Genomic DNA, 14,071 nt, shown 5'->3' on the forward strand with positions numbered 1-14,071 from the left:
CCATGTACATTTATTCCATGTACACAAAGGTCTTTACTGTATGCCCAAGCAGATGAATAAGCCTAAGAACATGTGCCACAGAAACAGTCTAGTTTGGCTTCCTATTTAATGTAGGTAAGTTTGTAATAAACTTGGGAGGGGAGTGGGAAGAGTGTTGGATTCTTCCCCAGAATCTCAACATTGTTATTGAAAACAAAAATTCTGAGGACAACAGTAAACATACACATGGACACAGTATTCTTGGAAAATAATAATAATAATAAACTAAAAACAAACAAACAAAAGTAATCCCCAACCCAACCCAAAACAAAACAAAACAAAAGAATAACCCATATTATCTAAATGGCCAGATTATGCAGTGACTGTTTTTCCATGGCATATGATCTCACCTTGTAGGTTATATTACATAATGCACAAAAATACTGACATGGAACACAAATATGAAAGCTCATTTCTGTCCTTATTTGACCACTACCTTTATACATCGTTCAAAAGTGATCCAATCACCAAAAATCTGGAAACATTTGACCATTTCTTCTCTCTTTCTCTCTCTCTCTTTTAATTTGAACTTGTTAAGAAATGCAATTTCCATTGTTGGATAAAGTCTAGTCTGTAAGGCATGAAATTACTCTTAATTTATGATACCATTAACAGTGAATTATTTCTATTGACTTTTCATTGAATGTGGATGAAAAAGGCAGTATTTTAATGAGATATATGGATATCCAAAATATATGGCGTACCTGATGCCAATAGTATATCAATGATAGCTTTGATAAGCCAAAACTGCAGCATGCACTTTTCAGGATGTAGATGATGCTCAGTATTTTGCAGAACTGCCTCAGTCACTTCTTTACATGTGCTGTTCCCCTAGATTTCATGGGATCAAACATGTGTTGGCTTTAAAACACGGACTTTTAAGTGTCTGCTTAACATAAAAGCTGGAAAATTCAGTCTAGCATGTACTTTCCTCCTGTGCGTTTGGCACCTTTTTCAGATAAGTTACAGAATTCCATTATCCAAATTGTTACACATGTGTGACAGAGGTTGACCTTTAGTCATGTCAATCCTTTTTGTGTAGGCCTCGGGCTCCAGCCTAATGGCTCAAAGCCTGATTTACTCACTGTAATAAGGGCAGGAGGTCGAGCAATTGTCAGCTTGCCTGCTCGTACTCGTCTCAGAGCCTGGTTGAAGGCTGTTAACACAAAGCTTTTCAAAGTGAATTTACAACCACCACCACTGACAGAGGCCAATCAGTACACCATAAATGTCAGGTTAGTGAGATTGAGCAGTAAGTAAAGTACTGGCAGCCCACTATTGGCTGAAATCAATTGCTTAGGGTTTAACTGAGAATAGCAATCTGTACAACTACATCTCTGGAATGGGCTTAAGTATGGAGAGCAAGTCTGAGTGCGGATTAGGGAGAATTACCCAACAGTAATAGCCATGGCACCAAGCCCTGCATTTGTTCTTCTTCTGTATCAGTGGTGCCTGTATTTATGTGACTCAAGATCAAAAAGTTGTTGGACCTGCCTGGTAGTTAAAGAAATAAGATTATTTTACGTATGGAGGGAGAAAAAAACAAAAACCTATACCATACCACGAAGAGAGCTAACCAGTGTGCTGTCTTATCTGGACTGAGAGGACTAGGAATTTTTTTAACATAATTGTTCAGTAATACCAGACTGGTTTTAGTCTTCAGTTCCAGAGAAGGCTTTGCCACAGGGAAACAGTGGCTTTTTGATATTGTTTTGCCACTGGGAACTATCACAGGATTCGCTAATGAGTGATTATGTACTTGATGGTCTGAATATCCATGAGATGTAGTTACCCACAAGACTGAATGTTTTTATCATTTTGTGTAGTGACAGCTTGGACAACAATTCATTTGGCTTTGAAAGCATCAGCATTAAAATCTAGGAATCCATTAAAATGCTGTATGCCAGGATTTATAAATTAGGCAATTTCCTTGATTATTGCAATCATTTACAAAATTGATTGTCCCAGTGTGGTATAGGCAGATTTCAGCAATGATCATTGACAACAGGCTCGTCCTCTAATATCTATTTTCATTGTTCCCTAAAAGAAAAGACACTCTACCACTAGGTTATTCTCCATCTCAAGGTCAATTATGCATTGCAAGAAGTCTACTAATGTAGAAGATCACATATCTTTAAAGGAGAACTACATCAGCTCTTTATAGATGGTAATGATAGATGGAAAGCTTTTTTTTCTTTTTCCTTCTTTCTCTCTCTCTTTTTTTTTTCTTTCCATATTGTTTGTAATATGTTTGCTGATGGTCAAGGCATTCATTTGAGTCTGTAGTACACATTCTCTTTGTGATCCATTATTGAAAGGTAAATAATTTTGGCAAATTGCAGCTGTAAATATTTATTTGATTGAAGATTTAAAAGTCAATAATGTGTTTTATTTGTTGCATCTTAAAGTTCTAATTAACCAATAGATATAGTGTACAGTAAGTTCATTTGGGTCAATTATTTCTGCAAGACATAATAAAGACATTATGTCATAACGCAAATACACTCTAGAAGTTTTCCTATATTAAGACAAATACACTAAAACTGCCAAGCACTAGCTGCCAACCACAAAACCACACTGCTTTCTACCTGCGTGAAAATGAACAATATGCACATGGTAAAAACCTCCAGATGCTAAAGTTTAAAATGCTGGTGATTACAGAAGATTATTTTGCAAGCTGTAGATGAGGTCCAGTTGCAGCTGGCAACGAGCTAATTTGTGTCAGGCCTCATGCAGATCATGAGCTTCCAGGACTAGTATCCTGTAGTTGTTAATCAGTCCTTGCTCAGACAAGATAGCCATTGATGTCACCAGGAACTTTGATTTAATGGGGTCTTCAGGCATGAGTGAATAACACAGTATCACTTTAATCACAACTCTTAAATCATTTTTTTTCCCAAGATAGGCCAACCATTCTTTCAGAAGTGCAAAGCCACTTGCATGTTGTCTGCCACTGTACGTACAGTATCAGTAATGCACAGTTGATTTGAACATACCCTTGTATGAATATATTACTTTTATTAATGATAACATTTTACTGTGAAGAAAGAAAGGATTACATTAGCAGTGACTGTGCTGTAGTGTGTGGTATTTAGTTAAATAACTATTAGCATCAAATAAAAAAATATTATATCTTGTAAAAAATCTGTAAGTAATAAGTTCATAGTTTGTACTACATTGCGTATTTGTTGCATGGATTTATCAAGATATATATATATATATAAAAAATTCCGTATTTTAACAGTTATTCAATCTAGTACTTTTTGTGTAAAGACCTGCTGGTGTACAAGCAAGCAAATTTAGTGACATAAAGACATTTCTAAAGATGTTTTGATTTCAACTGTGGAACTACATGGTAGAGAAAAGTGGTTTTGTCATGAATGGGAAAAACTCCTACTGAAATTGTGGCCATATGAAGGTTTTGTTCTTCATGTCATTCACCTGTAACAGCCCTGAATTTGGAAACAGAAGAATTAAATGAATCAAATGAGTTCAGTAGATGTTAGAGTCCTAAACTGAAAACAAACAAACAATAAATAAATCATATGTTAAATGAAGTGTCATGTATAAAATGAATGAAGTATGCAATGCCAGATTTCATGATTTTTACCTGGGCTAATCTTCCAGTAGTGCAAAGACTTTTTTTTTTTTTTTAAATTTTTTATATGTACTGTTTGCCTGATGTCATGTCAACATTCACTAGAGGGGGCAGGTTATTAGCATATTTCAAACTGCCAAAAGAACTTTTCTATCAGGATGGATTGGTGACTTATATTTTTAGGCCACTACTTTACAAAAAGATCTTACTATTGAAGTCAAAGTAACAGCAAAAAACAAACAAATCCCTTTTGTTCTCTATATTCTATTTTTATTTTAAGTTGACTTGAACTCTGTCCTCATTTCTGTTGCTACAGTAAAAGCAGGAGATGAATGAGATGCACGATTACTTGGAAAAAATGAGATGGACTCTTTTTTTTTTTTTTAGGTTGCTAATAAAGCTGCTAAAAAAGTTGCTAATAAAAGTTGCTAATAAAGCACATCTTCACTTCCAGTTGGAAATTTGCAGTTTTTCTGAACTATGGATTTTTCCTTGGTTTTGTGTTAATTGTTTTATTGTGACCAGCAAGACTACAGCAACAGCTGTGGACACAAAGTGACATTTGTTCACCTCTAACATGGTAAACAACAAAAGATACCCACTATGTCTCATACATAAATTTTGCTTTTTTTTTTTTTTTTGTAGCGGTGGTGAACAGTGACACTGTCTGTGAGGCTAATCACCTAAATTTACGTCTGGCCTAAATCTTGCAGTTTCACTAAAAGCCAAAGCCTAAATTGGCTGTTTTTACCAGTTTGGATTCTCAAATGTGTTGGTTTTGAGGTGACCACAGGCTGTCTGTGTGTTGTTTGTGACTGATGTCCAATTCTAACACAGTATCACAGAACATTCTCAAGTGGCATTAAAAAAACAAATAAACATACTTTGGTCATGGTTAGGTCATAGCCTCTAGTGGAGGCTAGTGAAACTTCGCTGCGACAGCTGTTCCCAACACCTTTGTCCAATGAATGTTAAACTGGGTGCTGTAGGAAGATACCACTATCTTCAGCATTCCGCTTTAGGTGGCCCAATAGAGAACGTCTGTTGCTTGCAAGGCTTGGCTTTGTAATATCTGAGTGATTTCTAGGCCTGTGACCAGTGTAGCAGCACTTCTGTTACCAAAGTGGGAGTGTTGGTGTTGGAGTAAGCCAGTGAGTGATGTGTTACCTCCTGGTGAACAGGCAGCTCTCATGGAGGCTTCTTCAGCTCAGTTTTTGGGTGAGGGAAAGCCTGCTGAATGATATTGATGATAAGCTGAATAGATATTGTCTAGTTCTTTTGAATATCATGCTAGAGGAGCAGTTTCTAACTCTTTGCACACCATGATGAAAGCCTTAATGGATATATGCTCATATTGATATATATGGGACTAAACATACAGACTTTTTTTTCCTTTTTTTTTTTTCATGTTGCCACGTATTGCCAGTTACTTCAATTTAAACTACCTTGCAAATGACTCATATATTTACTATTGTCAGCTTTCCATTCCATAAAAAGGTAGAGGAGAGAGAGTCCCAAACATGGCTTTAATCCTATCAGGTGGACTTCCTAAGAGCCACGATTGTTCATATCTAGATCATGTCTTGTCTTCAGCTGCTAAAAATTGAGTCCAGAATTAGCAGATGGTAGTGAAACAATCTCACAAAATGTATGTGGCTGATGGCATCAGCTGTCAAATGGTCTGACTTTTGAATGGAAATTTGAGCTAGTCAGAAATGGAAATTCTGGTTTCTGCATTCCAAGAAGAAAGTTTTGTGTGTGTGTGTCTGTGGTTTTGCTTCTTCCTTGTAAGTGGTGAAAAGACAAAAGAAAAAAAAAAAGAGGTTTGGCTTTCAGAGCAAACATTCTGAGAAAGACTTGACATTTGACAGCAAAGAAAAAATATTTCATTTTTTAAAATTTGATCCTTTGATTCCATGATGTAGGACCACTCTCCATTTCAGGAGATACTGGTGTATAGGTTAGTTAGGTGCCTCTAGATGGCATGCATTTGTAAAATTCAGGAAGAAACACTAACATTTAATGATTTATTTATTTATTTATTTATTTATTTTTAACTAATGCAATAATATCACCAGAAAACTTAAGCAAAACTGATATGTTCCAGAAAAAAAATAATAAAATAAATTATATGTATATATATATACACACACACAAAATGTTTTTTTCATGGAAAAAAATAAGTGGAGGTTGCAAGTTAGTTTTTCTCCAGTTCTAACGAAAATGAACAAAAAGATACACAGACTTAAAAATTCCACTTAATGCTGCTGTAACCTTTTGGGGCAGTTGGTGAAATGTGCCAAACCAAGACCTCATCTGTGTTTTTAGCAGTGTTCTCTTTCCTAGCTTTCCTTGCTCTGAAACCTGTAAGTTGCCATACTCTGGCTCTACATTTTGCCAGAGAGGGGTGCTTCCTGAGAAACTTGAGGTCTCATATCTGCGTTGGGATCAAAACTTTTCACTGGACTTAACCTTATCTGTTTTTCATGGTCCAGCAAAGAAGGGTTTTGTTTGCTGTAAATCTTTCAGCATAATTAAAAGTCAGGTAAGGAATTTAGGAGGCTGTTTATCATGCTTTTTTTTTTTTTTTTTTTTTTTATTTTTTTCCCCAAACAACCAAAGTGAAGATGAACATTGGCATTTCCTTAGATCACAAAGTAATCACTAAGATGTTTAGGAAAAAATGGGTACTGTATTGATATTCAAACCTACTCATCAATGTTTTCTTGTCTGGATTTCTTTCTCTTTTCTCTTCGGATCAAACCAGGATCACATTGAAGTTACCTGGAAGAAGAGGTGGTCTTTTAGGAATATTAATTTATTTCCCTTTTTGTGCAGAATGGTACCTATTGCATCCCTGGTCCAGGGATTTGGAGAATTTCTATCTGTGAGAATTCTCCAGCAGCAAGCACGTGGCCTGGGCTCAGGGGTGTCCGTAGCCTGCCATATGGTGAAGCATGCATTAGGGTAGGCTATATATCTGAGCCTGGGTGGGCTCAGACGGTAACTCTGGCTGAGTAGCTATTTGACCTTGGGGTCTGCCATTCCCAACAAAAGATGGCTGAGGGTCAGGCTGAGGTCTACAGCCTCCCTTTCCTCCAAAGGCTACGTTCGTCTGTCTCTTTTCTTAACCTTTGTGGGTTTTTGTTTATTTAATAAAATGTTAATTTTTATGCCCTAATTACCCAAAAGTGACACATCCCAGAGGCAATAGTGTCAGAGGAGATTAACCTCATTGTATGAAGCAGAGTTTTCCCTTACTTTTGAAAAACTGTTTTGTGTACAATTTCATTGTTTGCTGCCAAGCCAAATCAGATGGCATCCTTTCAAAGATGTAACAACTATCTAGTTGGATCACTTTAAGGACTTATTAGGGTCTTCATTGCTTAATCCATCTTTCTGAGTCTCTGCTTCTTCCACATTATTACTTATCTCTTCTGAAATCTCACACATCCACATACTGTACTTTATGCTATTCACTTCCACCCTGTGGCCTGCATGTCGTAGTGTCTGTGTTTTTGATCAGAAATAGCTAACCAAGACCTCTCAGGACTTGATCAATCAGAATTTGAAATAACAATGGTAGCTACTGAAGAGGAAAGCACAAGGTCTTCATCCCTCTCTGAAGCTGGGCAGCACACAGCTTTCATACTGCACCCACATCCAGCTACTGGTAGTTGGGAAATTCAAGAAAAGTGCTCCTTTCTCTGTCTGACCTTCACATTATCTGTTTTAAGGGATGTCAGGCATCAAGAATTTAAACTTACTGCTGTACCCGTGAAGAAAACAGCTGGCTATGCTGACGGTTAAGACAAGGCAATTCCATGACGTCCTGGCAATAATTTATGATTAGGGCCAGCCTAGTGAAGTTACAGACCACCATGGTGTTTATTGCCTTTTACTTTTTCTTACTTTTGTTTTATAACTCCTTCTTTAATTACTGTATTTTATTATAATTTTATTATCTATTACAGAAAAAATGCCCTTACATTAAAATTCTTTTTGTGATTTTTGGAAAGATGTGCATTTGTTCCAGTGATTTGTACAAAAAGGGCAAACATTCTGGTATTTCCTTTCTGTGTAGAAGGTATCTTAATTTATGTGGAGCATTAGCAGTAAGTTTGCTGTTGAGAGCATCCGTTTCTAGTTCTAGCTGTCATCCCATATTAACTGTGAAAAAAAAGTTTTCTTTTTCCAGACAAAGCTGGACTGGGTGTACTTTAATATTTTGTTAGTTAATTCCATTCCTTTATGTAAATGAAGCTACAGACAACCATTGCACCTTGATATTTATTTGGTAGATCTCTTAAAGAAATAATATGCAAGATGTGTAGGAAATACTATGTAGGAAAGACTTTGTAGTGAAGTACTGAAGGATCAGATTGCCATAGACTGAAAGCTTGACTGGATTTCTTCCTCCTTCGTACTCTTTGATGGTCTCACCATAAAAATAAAAGAGCTTGGTATCTAATCTTCCACTTTTCCTCAACAAATTCATGTATCTACGGAGGCTGAAAAAGTGGAACTTTAGATCACAGAGAAAATTGATGCAACAAACAGATGCAGGCTGCTAAAACAATGTATTCGAAGAAGATAATGGAGAATAAGATAGCAAGGCAATGTAGTACCATTGAGTTTGGAGAAAGAGCCCAGGCTCTCTCAGGCTGTGTCTCTTGTAGAAGATTACTGCCATTCTTTCTCTTTGTTCTCAGAGATTACAGGTAATTTCAGCACTCTGTCATAAGCCAAGCTAGACTTGTCTCATGAGCATTAGAGTGCTGATGTATCTATCAGTTGCTTTTTGAGCTGCCTCTGTCTGATGGTGCATTGTGGGTATCCCACCAAAAGTCAAACTATTAAGAAAAGATGGTGTTCAGAACCAATCATTTTCTCCCTGTCTTCTCATGGTTTCCTGCTCTGGAGTTTTCCTACTCTCTTGTTGATTCATTTAAATATTTTACCTAGTGTAAAATATTGTATCAAAATATGTATCAAAACTTGTAAATGTGACAAAAGGAAGCTTCGTGAATCTTTTTGAGCATGCAAAGGTTTTCTTAGAGATCATTTAGTGTGTTCTTTGTGTTGCACTAGGAAATATGATACCACACTAAGGGTGAACCATGGTCAGGCAGAAATGGGCACAAGCTTGCTATCTCTGTCAGCTAAGTTGACCAGATGCAAGACTGGAAGCCATGTGGAAGTGTGTCTGGTAGTGCAGTGCTGTGCCAAAGGAATTGAGTCTGGCAAGATTAACTGGCCTGTGGGCTGAGAGTGCATTGTGCCCAGGCAGTGTTTATTATGATTAGAGTAAGCTGCATCTCTGTGCCCTCTGTCATAGCTTTGTCCAGCTTGTTAGGGAAGCTTTTTGTGACTATTTGACCAATACCTTGATAGATTTTTCTGAAGACTTAAAGATTAGATAGACTTCCCCTGACTTTAGATGCAGGAGATGTAGCCTAACAGTAATATCGACAGGGCTTCTTAGTAGTTCCAAGTAAACCATGAGCAAATGATGCTATTGCAACTACTGGAGGAGGTCTTATGCTTTATAGTTTGGTAATAGTACCGTTTTGCACATATAAACAAGCCAAATCTGTAATAACACAGTCTTGTGGTTTCATGTTATTTACTGACTTGAAAAGTCCTAGTCACTTTGCTATTTAAACAAAAAGAAAAAAAAAAATTAATTGCTGTACATAGCTACAATCAGTTGGGTAAGAATATTCTTCACTTCTGTTTGTAAGTAGTACAAATGGAGGCCTGGGTGCTCTAAGCTCATACCACAATGTCACCCTATGGTCCTGAGCTTTCCTTTACCATCTTCAACTTTGCTGGTAGAGTTGAGGACTTTACAGAAGGCATGTTGTATCTTCCAAGATCAGGACCCCAGAGCTTCATCCCAATGTCAAATTGCAGGCTTGTATCACAGTCTGGCAAGAAGCAACAGTGACAGTTTAGGTGAGCAGTAGTTTTTGGAATGGTCTGATGCTCTGAACCACATAGCATGATATCAGAACCCAGTCTGGACAATTTTTTTAATTGTTTACTCATTCCCTTTTCTGATTTTTTTTTTTTTTTTAATTCCATGTTTCCTAATGATTGCAGTTGCTGATGAATAAAAATACCCCAATGTTAAGCCCCATTCCAGCAAAATAAAAATGGTAGGAGTTTCAAAGAGGGCAAATATTTTAAATTCATACATCAGTCTCTTATACTTTGTGTCCTGGAGAAGTCTGTCAGAAAGGCACCAGGGAAGAAAAAGAGAACTAGTTTGACAAAAAAAAAAAAGAAGAGTGTGTTTGACCTCCCCAATGAACACTATGGCATCTACCTCTCCAGCAGAAGGTTTGTGGCAGCTAGGAATTGCATAAAATGAATAGTGTTGTGTGCCTGAAATATCTTTGAAGAGTTACATTATGCCTAGGGACCACAACCAGAGAGCTGTGGGAAAACAAGAGAGGGTACAGGGTGGCTGATGAGGTGGTCATGTTCTGGAAACAAAACAAAACAAAACAAAGCAAACAAACAAAAAAACACCCACCACCTTAATGGAGCTTAATACGTTCTGTTCATTGAAGAAAAGGTTGAGAGCTGACTTAATTTCTTTGGATGGATACTTAGATATGGGACAAAATGGCAGATGATGGTCTTTCCTTCTGATGGGTAAGAAGGGAATAGACAAAATTCCACAGCTAGAAGCTGAAATTAAACAAATGTGTCTCAAAGAAGGCGATTGTATTTTGCAGCAGTAGAACTTAAGAATATCTCACTGAGGCAGGTACCTTACTTTGACTCTTTAAAAGATTCTTAGATGTGTCCTTTAGAGTTCTGTTGCCCTGGACTGGATGATTTGAGCCTTTGCCTTCACAGCCTGTGAAACTCTGAGCCCTTTTCTTTACCTCCAAGGCCACTGATAGGAGAGCAAGACTGCCTGCATCTCCCCCATTGCACATCGCATAAGAAGTCTAATCAGATCTCGTTGTTTGCATCTTCATACTTGCTGTGGATATCTTTCCTCAGATGTCCAGGTGTACTCTGCTTTCTCTTTTCTTTTTAGTGAGGCCAGAGATTGGCCACAGAGATTGGGCCAGGGACAGTGGTTTGAAGTGTTACAAGAAAAACTGTCTTTTCATTTCACAGCTAGGATGTTTGTGCCCTGGGCTGACTGCCGCTGACCTTGCAGTTTTGTCATGATCTCTGCAGCTTCAGATGTGGCCATCCTGTCAATTCTTTCCTTAGAGTACCCTCCCATTATGGGGGCATCAGATGCCCCCTGCCCATGGTACACCAGTCCTCTCCTTCTTCCGTGCCTTTTCTCAGACAAAATGTAATGGACTATGAAGTATAGTCTGCAGTAGATGATGAAGAAATCACTTCTGGCTTTAAAATCCATGAAGCTATGAAGCCAACCAAGAGAAGTTACAGTGCCTTGTGTAAACCTTATCAAAACTGAGCTCTGCTCAGTCTCCTCAGTAAGAGTTTCTGTGCTTATAAATTCCTCCCAGCCTCCTTTTCTGACAGAGTGCAGCACATCAGAGGCATTGACTGATAAAGACGGGGAGAGAGGAGAGGGATTATTACAAAAGCCAGCCATGTGGCTTCTGCCCGGAAGTCTGCATATTTCCCTTATGCATGAATTGGCATGTACAGACTGCAGCTTAACCCAGAGCTACAAAAAAACAGTAATAGGGAAGAAAGAGCAACAGTAGCTCTTAATTTTCTTACAATATTGCAACAACATTGAATGCAACCATACGCCACAACCCCCACCGCTGTCACTTTGGCAAACCTTTTGATGAATTGGATCTTGATATTTACAGAATCTATTAAAATACAGCCCATCATGTGTTTGTTTATATGTTGACAAGATGATGTACACCCTGCAGGTCAAGGGTGATGTGAACTGTTTTGGTGTTCTTGTCAAAGCAGCTAAAAAAAGAGCATTTAAATAATTTTTGTAGAATAATTGTCTAAGAATGTAAGAGCAACATACAGAATTCTTACTTTGAAAAAAAACTGTACTGATCTGACACAAAAATCTGAGCTTGTTATCAATCAAAAAGACTTTCCTACTTCTCTAATATGTTAGAAAATTGGCAGCTCAGATAGAAAAACAAATAGCAAAATTAAACAGAAAGAAATTGATTTAACTACTTGGGTGGTTTATCCAGTACCACTGCAAATTTTTCAATTGGGCTTGTCAATTATTAATTATATATATATATATTTAACAAATAAGGCTATACAGCACATACAAAATATTACACAATTTTGCTATAAATATTCTAAATCAGAATTAGCATTTTGAGGGTATCAGATATATTTCTTTGAACAACATTTATATGTATTAGATTTTTCTTTGTAAATATGAAGAAAAAAAACTGTTTGAAATTAAATGATGTCAATCTAGTTCTCCTCTCAGATGTGCTTTGTAAATCCAAATGCAATTGTATGAAGAGTGTTACCTACATAAAACTGTACCCCAAACTCATACACTGAAGTATTCCATAATATTTTCCCATCTTCATTGTATTATTAGTGGATTATATTCTCATGAAATGGGATAAGGGCTAAGATGACTTAATATACTAGAATCTCTTTCCATTTTTATTACCTGTTTTTTAAGCACCTTGAAGTTGTGTGCCCCAGAAATAAATGAAACCTATTCCTGTTCCAACATAAAACTAACACGCAATCATTTCAGTGCAACAAAAGAAATCATGAAGAGTACAAGTAAAGATGATGAGTTTTAGAGGAACAAAAATATACAGTTTACTCAGATGTGCCCTGTGCATGTCAAACTGTTGAAGTATCCAAATACTCTATGCTGATAGCCACCACATTTTAGAAAGGAATATGTACATTTTTAATGCAGAATGAAGCTAGGAAGGAAAGCCTGAGAAAATAGAAGGGTGTGTGAAAATGAAAAAGAAAGAATGGGCAAATAAACCCTGGGAAAGGAAGAGCTGTGTCTAAGCAATGTCAGAAAGCAGGAATCAGGAGTGTTGTCAATGAGGAACACAAGATGACTGCTGGACATGAGCTGTCCTGAGATGTTGTGCTGAAGAGCCGGTAGTGTTGGCCTCCATGTCACCGTGAAGAGAGGAACTTGAGAACAACTTATGTTACCTTTGGAGTCCCTCTTCCTCAAGGGGACAGGCTGTGATGATTCAATTCTGGTGGAAGTTATTCCTGTGCCCAGTGGATCCTTGGAAATCCTCCCCTTGAATCAGGTCTAGAAAAACAAGGAAAGGTCTAGGAAAACTTTAATCATGTTACAGAAAGAAGGTTTGGGGATTTTCTGAGATGAAATAGTGCTGATGAAATGAATGCTAGTTCCACCCCCACCCCCCCACCCCTCCTCTCTTCTTTTGTTATATACTTCCAAGTCTGTTTTGGCAAGGAAAAGTGCTTATAACTCTGTTTCTAAATGCAAGCCAAGAGCCTCCTTCACATATCTGGGAACTTCTCTCTTCCCCTTTCCTCCTTTAACTTGCCTTAACCTTGTTCCAGAATCATTACTTTATTTGCCTCTCTCTCTCTCTCTCTCTCTTTTTTTTTTTTTTCAATTTTCTGGCAGGACTGCCAACAGTGAGCCAGTTAGAACTAGTTGTAGTCTACGTCTAGTTGCAAGAAGGAGGTGAGATGATACCACCAAAAGCAAAGAGATGGTCATCAGATGCTAGCACCATTTGTTCACACTGAATACATCTACTTTGTACAATGAGGTGTCAGGCTGAATTATTTCTGAATGAACTGTTGCATCTACATGGCACAATAGGGCTGAGTTCTCAATATTGTTAGCCTGGATGAATCACTGCAGTGTGTGACACATTAGGTGTGTGCAGGTTTGGCACATTAAGCTGCATAATGTAAGCAAGGTTTGAGATTCTGCTCCTCCAGCCAATCAAATCAGAGACCAACCAAGGCTGTGAGCAGAGCTTTATGATTAGTCTGAATACAAGGTGTTACTACTCTATGAGAAAAAAAGAAAAGTGTCCCAATTTGCTTGTTGTGTTGAGCTGTTTATTGTGATGGAGTCTAATTAGAAGTCCCAGATCTTCAGGTGCATCTTATGTGTGAACCTCGTATGAGAAAATTTGAAACTAGAAGGCATTCATCTTTCTATTCAACTTAATTTCAAGTGTTGAGCTCACGGCAGAATCAGAGAGATTCATTATCAAACCAATGACAAAGCTTGTGCCTAGTTCTCTGGAAGCATATATAACGTTTTGATGTGTGATGCTTAAAGCACTTAAGCAGTACAGTGTAAAGAAAAGGAAGAGGGTGAATGTGATTTGAAACTGAAGGTGTATGAAAATAAAACACCCAACCAGTAATACCTTTCCCTTCCCTTCCCTTCCCTTCCCTTCCCTTCCCTTCCCTTCCCTTCCCTTCCCTTCCCTTCCCTTCCCTTCCCTTCCCTTCCCTTCC

The 14,071-nt window shown here is 37.7% G+C and overlaps 1 protein-coding gene and 1 long non-coding RNA gene across 2 annotated transcripts in view; one reads left to right on the forward strand and one right to left on the reverse strand.

Moving 5' to 3' along the window:
- PRDM6 (PR/SET domain 6) overlaps positions 1–14,071 on the forward strand; it is an 85,699-nt gene that overhangs the window by 15,850 nt on the left and 55,778 nt on the right. The window lies entirely within an intron of this gene.
- LOC310889099 lies at positions 888–14,030 on the reverse strand. The gene is made up of 2 exons (XR_014576378.1): positions 12,767–14,030; positions 888–9,567 (listed from the first exon to the last, which is right to left on the reverse strand). It is a non-coding gene; the product is annotated as an uncharacterized lncRNA (long non-coding RNA).

This window comes from Anser anser, assembly GCF_964211835.1.
Source record: "Anser anser genome assembly, chromosome: Z".
Classification (NCBI taxonomy): Eukaryota; Metazoa; Chordata; class Aves; order Anseriformes; family Anatidae; genus Anser; species Anser anser.